The sequence below is a fragment of the Poecilia latipinna genome, unplaced genomic scaffold (assembly GCF_001443285.1).
Source record: "Poecilia latipinna isolate Pla-1442-1.1 unplaced genomic scaffold, P_latipinna-1.0 Scaffold155, whole genome shotgun sequence".
Lineage (NCBI taxonomy): Eukaryota > Metazoa > Chordata > Actinopteri > Cyprinodontiformes > Poeciliidae > Poecilia > Poecilia latipinna.
Window position 1 is genome coordinate 240959 of NW_015112771.1, and position 11603 is coordinate 252561.

The window sequence follows — 11603 nt, forward strand, 5'->3', positions numbered from 1 at the left end:
GAGGTGAAGGTCCTAAAGCCTCACATACGTGGGCGAGCAAACTTCATTTCAAAACTCAGTGAGAAGCACAAAACGAGTCCCGTCTTCTAAATGCATAATTTCAGCTGAAGCTTTTTAGAGCAGGGCTTGATTGTGTGGAGATGAACAAACACGATCACACGACTTCAAACGCTACTTTATGCACTTGACAGTCATTATCTTCAGCACAAAAACTTAATTAATGCTTCTTATCTTCACAATCTGCACTGTGAGCAGCATTCCGACTTTGCAGAAAAGTGTACAAATCAAACTGCAATTAGCTTTAATTAATGACAAAGAAAAGATTGTTTTTAACCAAACATGGCAAAGGAAGAAGCCAAGAGTAAACGGTATAGGACCTCTTTTTTATTAACTGAATATGAACTTTAGTTTTTTTTTACTTCTTTCCCTTTTCAGGACAGTTTTATGGGATTGTTTTAAAAATGCTGTATTAACAATATGTTAGCATCATGTCAGGATCTGAAAAAAATGCATGAGAAATTATAAGGAGGGGACATAAAGCCAAATCTGGTACTTAGTATAAATAAATATTTCTGTACTGAGTTCGGCACAGAAAGCAAACAGGAATTATAGCCGTCTTCTCTTGACCAGCTGCTGTGAGTTTAAGGTCAGATCCAGAGGTCAGACAGAAAGTGAGGGAGTGTCTGCAGAACGCTGCAGGGTGGAGTTTTTAATTGAGTGACTCTTCTCTACCACATAGGTTCATGTATCAATTTTTCCCAGTCGGTTAGCCTTTCCTCATGTGAGTCTGGCCCAAAATCAGCCTCTTGTTTTCATTTCTCTTGAGCTTTTTCACTTTTTTTTTCATTTTGTAATAGCCACACTTTGTTGTATTTAATTGGGAATTAATTTACAAGAACAACACAAAGTAGTGCCTTATGAATATGAAGTGTTTCACAGTATGAATCAAGTTTCCTCCCAACATCTTAGGGGAGAATAATAATTCCCAAATACTTCACAAATGTGTTAGATTTGGTTTATCATATGAAATCTAGTTAAACATATTTACTACTCTATCTTTTGTTCCAGAGGTACGAATACTTTTGCAAGGCACCGCATCTACACACAGTTAAGCTGACGCCTAAATGCTCTCATTTTAGGTGTAGTAAGGCGCCCTTAAATTAAAATACTGACGCTACTACGGCATCGTGAGGATGTGGGTTAAGTTAAAAAAAAAAAAAGAAAAAAGTCAAAGGGCAGACCCAATCTGCCCCCAGAGGAGCAGGATTATTGGGTTTTCTACTAAAGTTTTAAACGAATTAATTCAAATGATTTAATGGGTCGTTTTAATATGTTGAGAGAATTTTGAACTTAACAGAGCTGCCATTTTCCTGAGGGGGGGTTGAACTGAGAGCAGCAACATAAATTGTTTTTGGATGCAAAAACCAGATGGAAGCTGAAGACTTGCAAAAAAAAAAAGGGATTATTAAGGTGACGGCAAGGAAGCCTTCAGACTTCAAAGAAGACTTTGTGCTCATCAAGGGAGGTAAATAGTCAAAATATCAACGGAAACATGTAAAAACCTGCTCAGCAGTTATCATGAGGGTTTGCTTTCTGTACTGCTAAATTCAAATTTTCCATTGATTTTTATAGAACGATATAAATAATTTTCCCCATGCAGTTTCCTAATAAAAGGCAAGTAATAACAGATGAATTTGTCTTTTGTTTATTGATACTCGCTTACGTTGTTTTACCATCCCCTGACAGATACCTGTCTCATTTCCAAAAAAAAAAAAAGCAAATTCCTCACTGAATGAAAATAATTTATAACCCAGTCTGCGGTTAATCGATTTTTCTTTTTATTTGTTTCCCATTCATAATCAGTTTCAAGAGCACCTTCTGTTTATTTCCTTTCACAAACTTTAATGTTTTCACAACTTAGGATCTACAATGACCTGCAGATGACCTAAGCTCTCCCCACAGACTGATTTACTGTCTCCATTTACTCCTGTATGAATAATGTCAGCTACTCTTTCAACGTCTGCTCCTTCGAAGGACTGTTCTCTGTAGGCGCTTGACCTTCGCATCAGGAGCAGGTTTGGACATGTGAGCAGGATATGGGCTTTTTATAACAATACAGCCTCAGACCAATTTGCTGCTGTGAAGCTGACTGGGCACGGTGGCATGGCCAGAGAAGTGGGCCCAAAGCCAGACTGTGGACTGAGGGTATTTAAAGGCTCCACTGAAAAACACATTTTTTGTTTTTGGAGTGTTTTGTCAGGGAAACATCAGATTTGCATAAAGTCATAAAAGCAAAATTAAGGAAATTTACATCCTGGTGCTTACGTTGCTTCTGAGAAACGTGACGAAGAAATCCCAGGCACAGGTTTTGCTCTGTACTTTAACAGGATTGGTTTTCATTTTTACTTGTCACATTGCCTTTGTTACTGCTTCCCTTAAAGGAGAAATAGGCTTTTTTCCCCTTTCTTCTAAAATTAAAGCACATTCATGTCTCAAACTAGGAAAGATATTAGAAGATTTTTTTTTCCCACCATATGAATACACTTTGAAAGCGGAAACATTGTTATTTGGTTGTTTTAACTTCTTCTCTACAAAACGACCAAGTTCCACTGCAAACGGTCGGTGGCGGTCACACCAGGAAATTGTCGACACAAACAGTTTGCCAACTGCAGTCACTGCATTGTTGCAGCTGTGAATACTAATGAAGAAAACTGCCAGCCCGCTCAGTTTCTCTCGAGGTCACAGTTCAGGAAGCGTCCCTTGATCTGCAGCCTTTTCGAGTGTTGCTGTGTGCAGGAGGATTCAGGGGTCACAGCGGTCTCTCTAGTTCCTGTCCTGTGTCCTTGTGCAGGACGTCACCATCAGGCAGAGTCCGGTCTCGTTCTCTGACTCAAGGGACTAATTCAGAGCTGTAAAATCCAAGCGCCACACAAAACGGCAAACTCGGTTTAACAGCGGCTAATTAAGTAATAACACAACAAGACAGCGACACTCTTTGTATAATTGGTAATTGGGAGGAAATATGAGTATAAAGGAGCCCTGTGTGCCCGTTTTAGTGCATCTCATTATGTTTGTTTTCATGTTTCTGCTTTTAACAAGTCATGCCTTGTAATAAGTAACAGCCAATAAGCATTGAAGCATCCGGATTATGCCTTGCTGTGAAATTTATCACAAATATTCCCTCTTCTAGAACACACAGTACTGCTTTTCAATAAATTTCTGTTTTGTTGTAGATTGAGAACTAATCTGACATCCAACAACTGCATTGTGTGTTTGTGACTGGCAATAGCCTCCTTAAAGAAGTAATGCTATGTACTGCAAACAGTGGCGCAAAAAGCGCATATGCACTGAATGCGACGCATGGGGGCGCTGTGGAAGGTATTCCTACTTGGCTGGAGCGTGATTTTTTTCCCCTCCCCATTTAAATCGAGTTGTCGTCTGATAACAGCTGGCTACTGATACCAGACGACAGAAAACAAGTAAGAGGGACAAAGATAACAAAAAGCTTTTCAAAGTGCTTGAAGGATGGCAGGTAAGTTATTTCAGTTTCTAAAGAGGAGGTTTGTAAATATTCAGGTTAGTTTCAGTTACTAATAAAGTGACAGATGACTGTTGTCTTTCAACTGTGTGTTGTAGTTAGTTACAGAAACACTATTGAGCTGCGCTCCTGATCACTCATGTGCTCAAAGCCCAAGTACTTTGGGGATTTTCTGAGATTTCTTTCAAAATACACACAACGATTTCCTTTCTATATACCGTCTATGCTGTACGTTCTGCTGGGGCCCACACAGCAATCACCTGCTTCAATAGCTTACAATCATCAGCAAGCAGACGGACTGACAATCGGTCAGTCCAGCCAGTTATCACCTCTACGCCTCCACCTGCCTGCCAACCAATATCGACAGCTTCATTCCACCGACACCAGTGGGGAAGAAGTAAAAGTATAAATGTTTCAAATCTAAACAGCAAACATGATCCAAGGCAGCCCAGAAAAAGAGTGAGGAACCTGTGGAGCATGAACCAGTCTACTCTCCTGGCCTGGGGTCTTTCTGCACAGTGTGTGCCTGTTCTCTCTCTATGTACGCATCGGTTCTCTCCATCCCAGTTCTTCCTACCATCCAGGAAATTGACCGTTGGATTACTTGGTGTCTGTAAATTGCCCCTAGGTATGAGTGTGTGTAAGGTTGTTGGGCATGTATACCCTAAATACCCTGCAAGTATAGGTAGCGCAAAGATGGATGGATGGATGGATGGATGGATGGATGGATGGATGGATGGATGGATGGATGGATGGATGGATGGATGGATGGATGGATGGATGGATGGATGCTTCTGAATCTCAAATGAAAAACTTCAATCAGGGTCAAATTCAAACAGGATGAAGACGATTAGCTTGAATTCAGCCTGGTATTTTTTTCTGTCTGCATTAACAGTCAGACTTTCCCTGGTTTGAATTTTAATAACTAAGAAAATTCAAGCTTGAAGCTCATTTGAACTATCTTCATCTCAGGCCGCTGATTTATTGATCTAGTACAGGGGTGTCAAACTCCAGTCCTCAAGGGCTGCTGTCCTGCAGTGTTTAGATGTGCCACAGGTAAAAAACAGTGGAATGAAATGGCTTAATTACCTCCTCCCTGTGTAGATCGGTTCTCCTGAGCCTTGCTAATGACCTAATTATTTTTTTCAGGTGTGGTGCAGCAGAGGCACATCTAAAAGTTGCAGGACAGAGGCCCTTGAGGACTGGAGTTTGACACCCCTGATCTAGTATATAAACCCATCACGGATTTATGATAGATCAATAAATCTGCTCTTATTGATCTATGTAGCTCGGTTTTAATTTTACGATGGAGTTAACTCTACGCTCTCTGGTTAACTCAGCAAGGCTAATACTTACAGCCTTTCATTCATGTTAGAAACATCCCCCGAATCCATCTGATGAGTGCGTCTCTGTGCCATGTCAGGCGTCAGTCTGAACAGGAATACGTTAAACATGAAGGAAGATGTGAAGGAAACCCAGTGGGGGGGCCAAGCTAACCCTTCCGCTTTAAAGAATTGGGTCTACAGACTGTGTCAGTGAATGAAGTAGAAAGTTTTGAATGAGATGTGAATATTCACAGCATAAGGAGGTAATAACAGTACAGTCAGCAGTCACTTTTTAATCAGCTTAATTCTGCTACATAAAAACCACCAGCATTAAAACCTCACTAGCTGTGATATATGCAATGTGGTGTATTCTGTGTTAATCTTATATATGATCAACACAAGTATTTTTCCTGTTGCTTGATATAAAGTGTTTGGTGTTTTCCATTTAAACATGCAGTAAAGGTAAAAAGAAGAAGAAAAAAGAGGTAATCAATTCCTGTAGGAGGCAATGGAGCTCTGCTGCATGTAAAGGCAATTCACCTTCATGAAGACAGATGAACTGCAGGCGTACATACTGAGCAGCCTTCCAGTGGAGCAATAGTATGTTAGACTGAATTTCTTAGCATTACATTTACATAAATGATCCGTTTACATTTTGCATTATTTTGGTTGGTTATCAGGATTAATATTCTGAATTTGTATTATTTTTTTTATTTTTTTTTTTTTGCATTTAAAGTCAGTTGAAAACACTTTTTTTTTTTTTTTTTTGACTCTCCAAAAAAAGCAAACATAATTTCAGGATATCTAAGCCACTTGTCAGGCTGCTCACCCGCTCCACTTTGTCTTTATGTCGTAGGAGGATGGTAGCAGAGTAGCCCTGCTGCTGGACGGCGCTGTAGCTGCTGCTTTTCACCTGGGACACGCAGGCCAACAGAGCCGCCGGGGTGGCTTCATCTTGTCCCTCCAGCCGAATATCAGCTGACAGCTCCATTAATGACCTGTGGACTGATGCCGTCTGGTTGGGGTGGGGAGGGGGGATGAAGACACACTCTCATCCACACACTGGAAGATGCTGTCACTTCTGTCCTCCCTTCTGCTCTTCTTTTTAAGTCTGTCTTTCAAAAGCTGAATCAGCTGCTTCTGGTCTCTCTGCTGTCTGACGCTCAGTACACACCTCGCTTGTTTGTAGCCAGAAACACCAGAGTATGTTCGCTCTCCAATACTCACAGGGGAGGGTGTGTGTGTGTGTGTGTGTGTGTGTGTGTGTTTGTGTGCAGCTCGTCAATGTAATACAGCTTCCCAGGCGGGAGGAGGGAGACAGTAGGCTCCAGTCTGCTCTTCTACAGGATGAAGGTGCAACAAAAGCTTCTGCCTGATTGCGTTGTAGCAGGACCTGATGGGGAACAATGCGATTGCTCAAAGTGTGAGAAGATGTTCCAACATAATGATATATATTCACATAATGCAATTTATCTTTTCCAAAGGTTTGCTCCTTGCAGAAAACATCGCTACGGCGAGGCACGGAGAATGCCTGAAGGAGTGTAGCCTCAGCTTAAAGAAACCTTCGGCGCACCACGCTGTGAAGAAAGCCACAGACACAAAGGAAGAAATCAAACGCGGTGGCTCAGAAATGTTATTACGCTTTCGGTTTGTGAAGTAGATACAATCGGCGCTGCGAGAAAAGAGCGACTGAAAAGATTTACTGCAAATCATGTTGTCAGCTTCTGTTATTTGGTGAAAACTACTTATTCTTGTTCACGTGTTCTCTTCTGTCTATAGAATATGACTGTGAAAATATATATGCAGTGAGGCCATTTTTATTCTACTAACTTCAGAATCAGAATTAGCCTCATTTGACCTCAATGAAGACACTGGAATTGATACCAGAAGTGTGTGTCCAGGATGTGTGGGGACTGCATAGATGTTAGCTGCCATTTTCCTGACCCTCGCTCTGTAAAAATCCTGGATGGGGTGAAATCCAGATTGTTAGCGGCAGTTTGGACCTGTTCTGTTTTGTCGCTGAGCCAAACCAGACAGTGATGGATGACGATGGGACAGAGTGAATAATGGCTGTGAAGAATATGACCAGCCGCTTCCCTGGAAGGTCGTATCACTTGAGTTGCTAAACCAAGTGATACGACCATCTGAACCACCCAGACTTTCACTTTTCACTTTTTTCAACCGAAGAGGAAAGGTTTCATCAATAATAAAAAAGAGTGAAATATGTAAATGCACAACAAAGGAGTAGCGTCATTCATCTTCTTCTTTTTCACAGTAAGGATACAGAGGTGCTAAATCATCGGCGACACTGTTTCACTGAATATCACACAGGGCACAACTGATGGATGTTTTTATCCATATTCATTACAGTTTCATATGTGGAAGCTCATTTTTTAACTTTATAGTTCAGAAAGAGCTGCAAAAATAGTGACTTCTGCAGAGATATATTCTTTCGGAGCCATACAGACCCATTCAGTAAATTAGAATATTAGTGAAAAGTGAATATTTATTTTAAGAACTTTATCACTTAGTCAAACACACAGAGGGGATTTTTTGTTTGTTTTGCAGCCTTCATTTCTGTCAGTTATAATCATTTTCCGCTTAATGAAAATGTGATGTTTAAAATTAGACCAACAAAACAAAAAGAAACATTTGTAATACATAAAGGGAGCTTTAGTGAAAAGTTTTTAGAAGGTTGTCAACTTCCAAAAGATCTGACAAATGAGCCTAATTGTAACATATATTGTAATTTATTGATATGACTGTAAGCAGTGAGAATAATGGCAACCAATTCTAGCACCTTGTAAATTGGTAGGAATTCAGAGAAACCATTTCCACTCCAATGCACACCTGCAGAGGAGCTGATGTGGCCCAGCAGCTGTGCTGAGAGCTGATTGCAGTAGAAGGAAAAAAAATAAATCTACACACAGCTTTCACAGCTTGAGGAAGTGAAGCAGACGTGCAATTAGCAGAGGGTTAACTTTGACATGGTGACCTCTAAAATCCTATTCGTTCTACAGAAAGCGTGAGAAACGAACGGCAGTAAGAGGAACAGCTGAGTGTGAGACGTTAGAGGCCAAAAGGGATTCTGGGAGAAGAAGGAGGATAAAGGAAACTAAACAGCGACACAGTTTTCTTATTGGCTTATCGTAGATCTGATCTAATAATTTATTATCTTCCGCATGACTTGAAATGAACTCTTGGTGAAACAAATTGATTTTTCTTATCCAGAATGAGTGGCAGAAACTCTTTGGGGTTTTATTCTTAACTCTTGACATCCAAATGTATGAATTATAAAATAATATAAATTTTTTAGCCTTTTGTTGGGAACACAGATTGTTTTTGATAATTTTGCTCATAGACTTATCAATGCATTGTCAGTGCTTGTTGTTTCTTATAGTCTGAATCTCGTTGCATTTCCTTTAGGTAAAATCAATACTGAAGTAAATCAGTGCCCACCAACATAACGTAACAATGTTTATGGCTGTTTTAATCATTCTCTGTTTAATAATAGATGCAGAACTGCAGAGGAAATGTGACTTAAAGCTATTATTTCTTGTGAAATGGCTGTGACTGGCACAATTTAATTGAGATTAAATATTTCTTATATTTCATTAATGATAAATTCTATTTCTCTATTTATGTTAGGATAAATATCTAATGAAACCTCAAACATGCAATGGGATGCCCAGTTGCTAACAACAAACTTATTCACTGGGATGTTGTTGGGCAGCTACATTTAAAAACATCAGCAGTACACCAGTTAAGCTAACGTTTATTACAATTTAAAGTTGTTTTCAAGCAGCAACAGCATTTATTTTAATATGTTAACTTTGCATAGTGCTTAGACTGAATTGTGAATTTAAAGTGAATTAAACTCTATCTTTCTCAATATGCGCGACACCAAACTACGGAGTTATAAAACGATTAATGAAACTACAGATGGGGCTTTCTGGTTTTCACTCAAATGTTTTTCTCTTACATTTGTCAGAGGTTTTTGTGCTGCACCAAAAAAATATGTTTTAAAGCTTTGGCTATGCACTGTACAGNGAAGAAGAAAAAAGAGGTAATCAATTCCTGTAGGAGGCAATGGAGCTCTGCTGCATGTAAAGGCAATTCACCTTCATGAAGACAGATGAACTGCAGGCGTACATACTGAGCAGCCTTCCAGTGGAGCAATAGTATGTTAGACTGAATTTCTTAGCATTACATTTACATAAATGATCCGTTTACATTTTGCATTATTTTGGTTGGTTATCAGGATTAATATTCTGAATTTGTATTATTTTTTTTATTTTTTTTTTTTTGCATTTAAAGTCAGTTGAAAACACTTTTTTTTTTTTTTTTTTGACTCTCCAAAAAAAGCAAACATAATTTCAGGATATCTAAGCCACTTGTCAGGCTGCTCACCCGCTCCACTTTGTCTTTATGTCGTAGGAGGATGGTAGCAGAGTAGCCCTGCTGCTGGACGGCGCTGTAGCTGCTGCTTTTCACCTGGGACACGCAGGCCAACAGAGCCGCCGGGGTGGCTTCATCTTGTCCCTCCAGCCGAATATCAGCTGACAGCTCCATTAATGACCTGTGGACTGATGCCGTCTGGTTGGGGTGGGGAGGGGGGATGAAGACACACTCTCATCCACACACTGGAAGATGCTGTCACTTCTGTCCTCCCTTCTGCTCTTCTTTTTAAGTCTGTCTTTCAAAAGCTGAATCAGCTGCTTCTGGTCTCTCTGCTGTCTGACGCTCAGTACACACCTCGCTTGTTTGTAGCCAGAAACACCAGAGTATGTTCGCTCTCCAATACTCACAGGGGAGGGTGTGTGTGTGTGTGTGTGTGTGTGTGTGTGTTTGTGTGCAGCTCGTCAATGTAATACAGCTTCCCAGGCGGGAGGAGGGAGACAGTAGGCTCCAGTCTGCTCTTCTACAGGATGAAGGTGCAACAAAAGCTTCTGCCTGATTGCGTTGTAGCAGGACCTGATGGGGAACAATGCGATTGCTCAAAGTGTGAGAAGATGTTCCAACATAATGATATATATTCACATAATGCAATTTATCTTTTCCAAAGGTTTGCTCCTTGCAGAAAACATCGCTACGGCGAGGCACGGAGAATGCCTGAAGGAGTGTAGCCTCAGCTTAAAGAAACCTTCGGCGCACCACGCTGTGAAGAAAGCCACAGACACAAAGGAAGAAATCAAACGCGGTGGCTCAGAAATGTTATTACGCTTTCGGTTTGTGAAGTAGATACAATCGGCGCTGCGAGAAAAGAGCGACTGAAAAGATTTACTGCAAATCATGTTGTCAGCTTCTGTTATTTGGTGAAAACTACTTATTCTTGTTCACGTGTTCTCTTCTGTCTATAGAATATGACTGTGAAAATATATATGCAGTGAGGCCATTTTTATTCTACTAACTTCAGAATCAGAATTAGCCTCATTTGACCTCAATGAAGACACTGGAATTGATACCAGAAGTGTGTGTCCAGGATGTGTGGGGACTGCATAGATGTTAGCTGCCATTTTCCTGACCCTCGCTCTGTAAAAATCCTGGATGGGGTGAAATCCAGATTGTTAGCGGCAGTTTGGACCTGTTCTGTTTTGTCGCTGAGCCAAACCAGACAGTGATGGATGACGATGGGACAGAGTGAATAATGGCTGTGAAGAATATGACCAGCCGCTTCCCTGGAAGGTCGTATCACTTGAGTTGCTAAACCAAGTGATACGACCATCTGAACCACCCAGACTTTCACTTTTCACTTTTTTCAACCGAAGAGGAAAGGTTTCATCAATAATAAAAAAGAGTGAAATATGTAAATGCACAACAAAGGAGTAGCGTCATTCATCTTCTTCTTTTTCACAGTAAGGATACAGAGGTGCTAAATCATCGGCGACACTGTTTCACTGAATATCACACAGGGCACAACTGATGGATGTTTTTATCCATATTCATTACAGTTTCATATGTGGAAGCTCATTTTTTAACTTTATAGTTCAGAAAGAGCTGCAAAAATAGTGACTTCTGCAGAGATATATTCTTTCGGAGCCATACAGACCCATTCAGTAAATTAGAATATTAGTGAAAAGTGAATATTTATTTTAAGAACTTTATCACTTAGTCAAACACACAGAGGGGATTTTTTGTTTGTTTTGCAGCCTTCATTTCTGTCAGTTATAATCATTTTCCGCTTAATGAAAATGTGATGTTTAAAATTAGACCAACAAAACAAAAAGAAACATTTGTAATACATAAAGGGAGCTTTAGTGAAAAGTTTTTAGAAGGTTGTCAACTTCCAAAAGATCTGACAAATGAGCCTAATTGTAACATATATTGTAATTTATTGATATGACTGTAAGCAGTGAGAATAATGGCAACCAATTCTAGCACCTTGTAAATTGGTAGGAATTCAGAGAAACCATTTCCACTCCAATGCACACCTGCAGAGGAGCTGATGTGGCCCAGCAGCTGTGCTGAGAGCTGATTGCAGTAGAAGGAAAAAAAATAAATCTACACACAGCTTTCACAGCTTGAGGAAGTGAAGCAGACGTGCAATTAGCAGAGGGTTAACTTTGACATGGTGACCTCTAAAATCCTATTCGTTCTACAGAAAGCGTGAGAAACGAACGGCAGTAAGAGGAACAGCTGAGTGTGAGACGTTAGAGGCCAAAAGGGATTCTGGGAGAAGAAGGAGGATAAAGGAAACTAAACAGCGACACAGTTTTCTTATTGGCTTATCGTAGATCTGA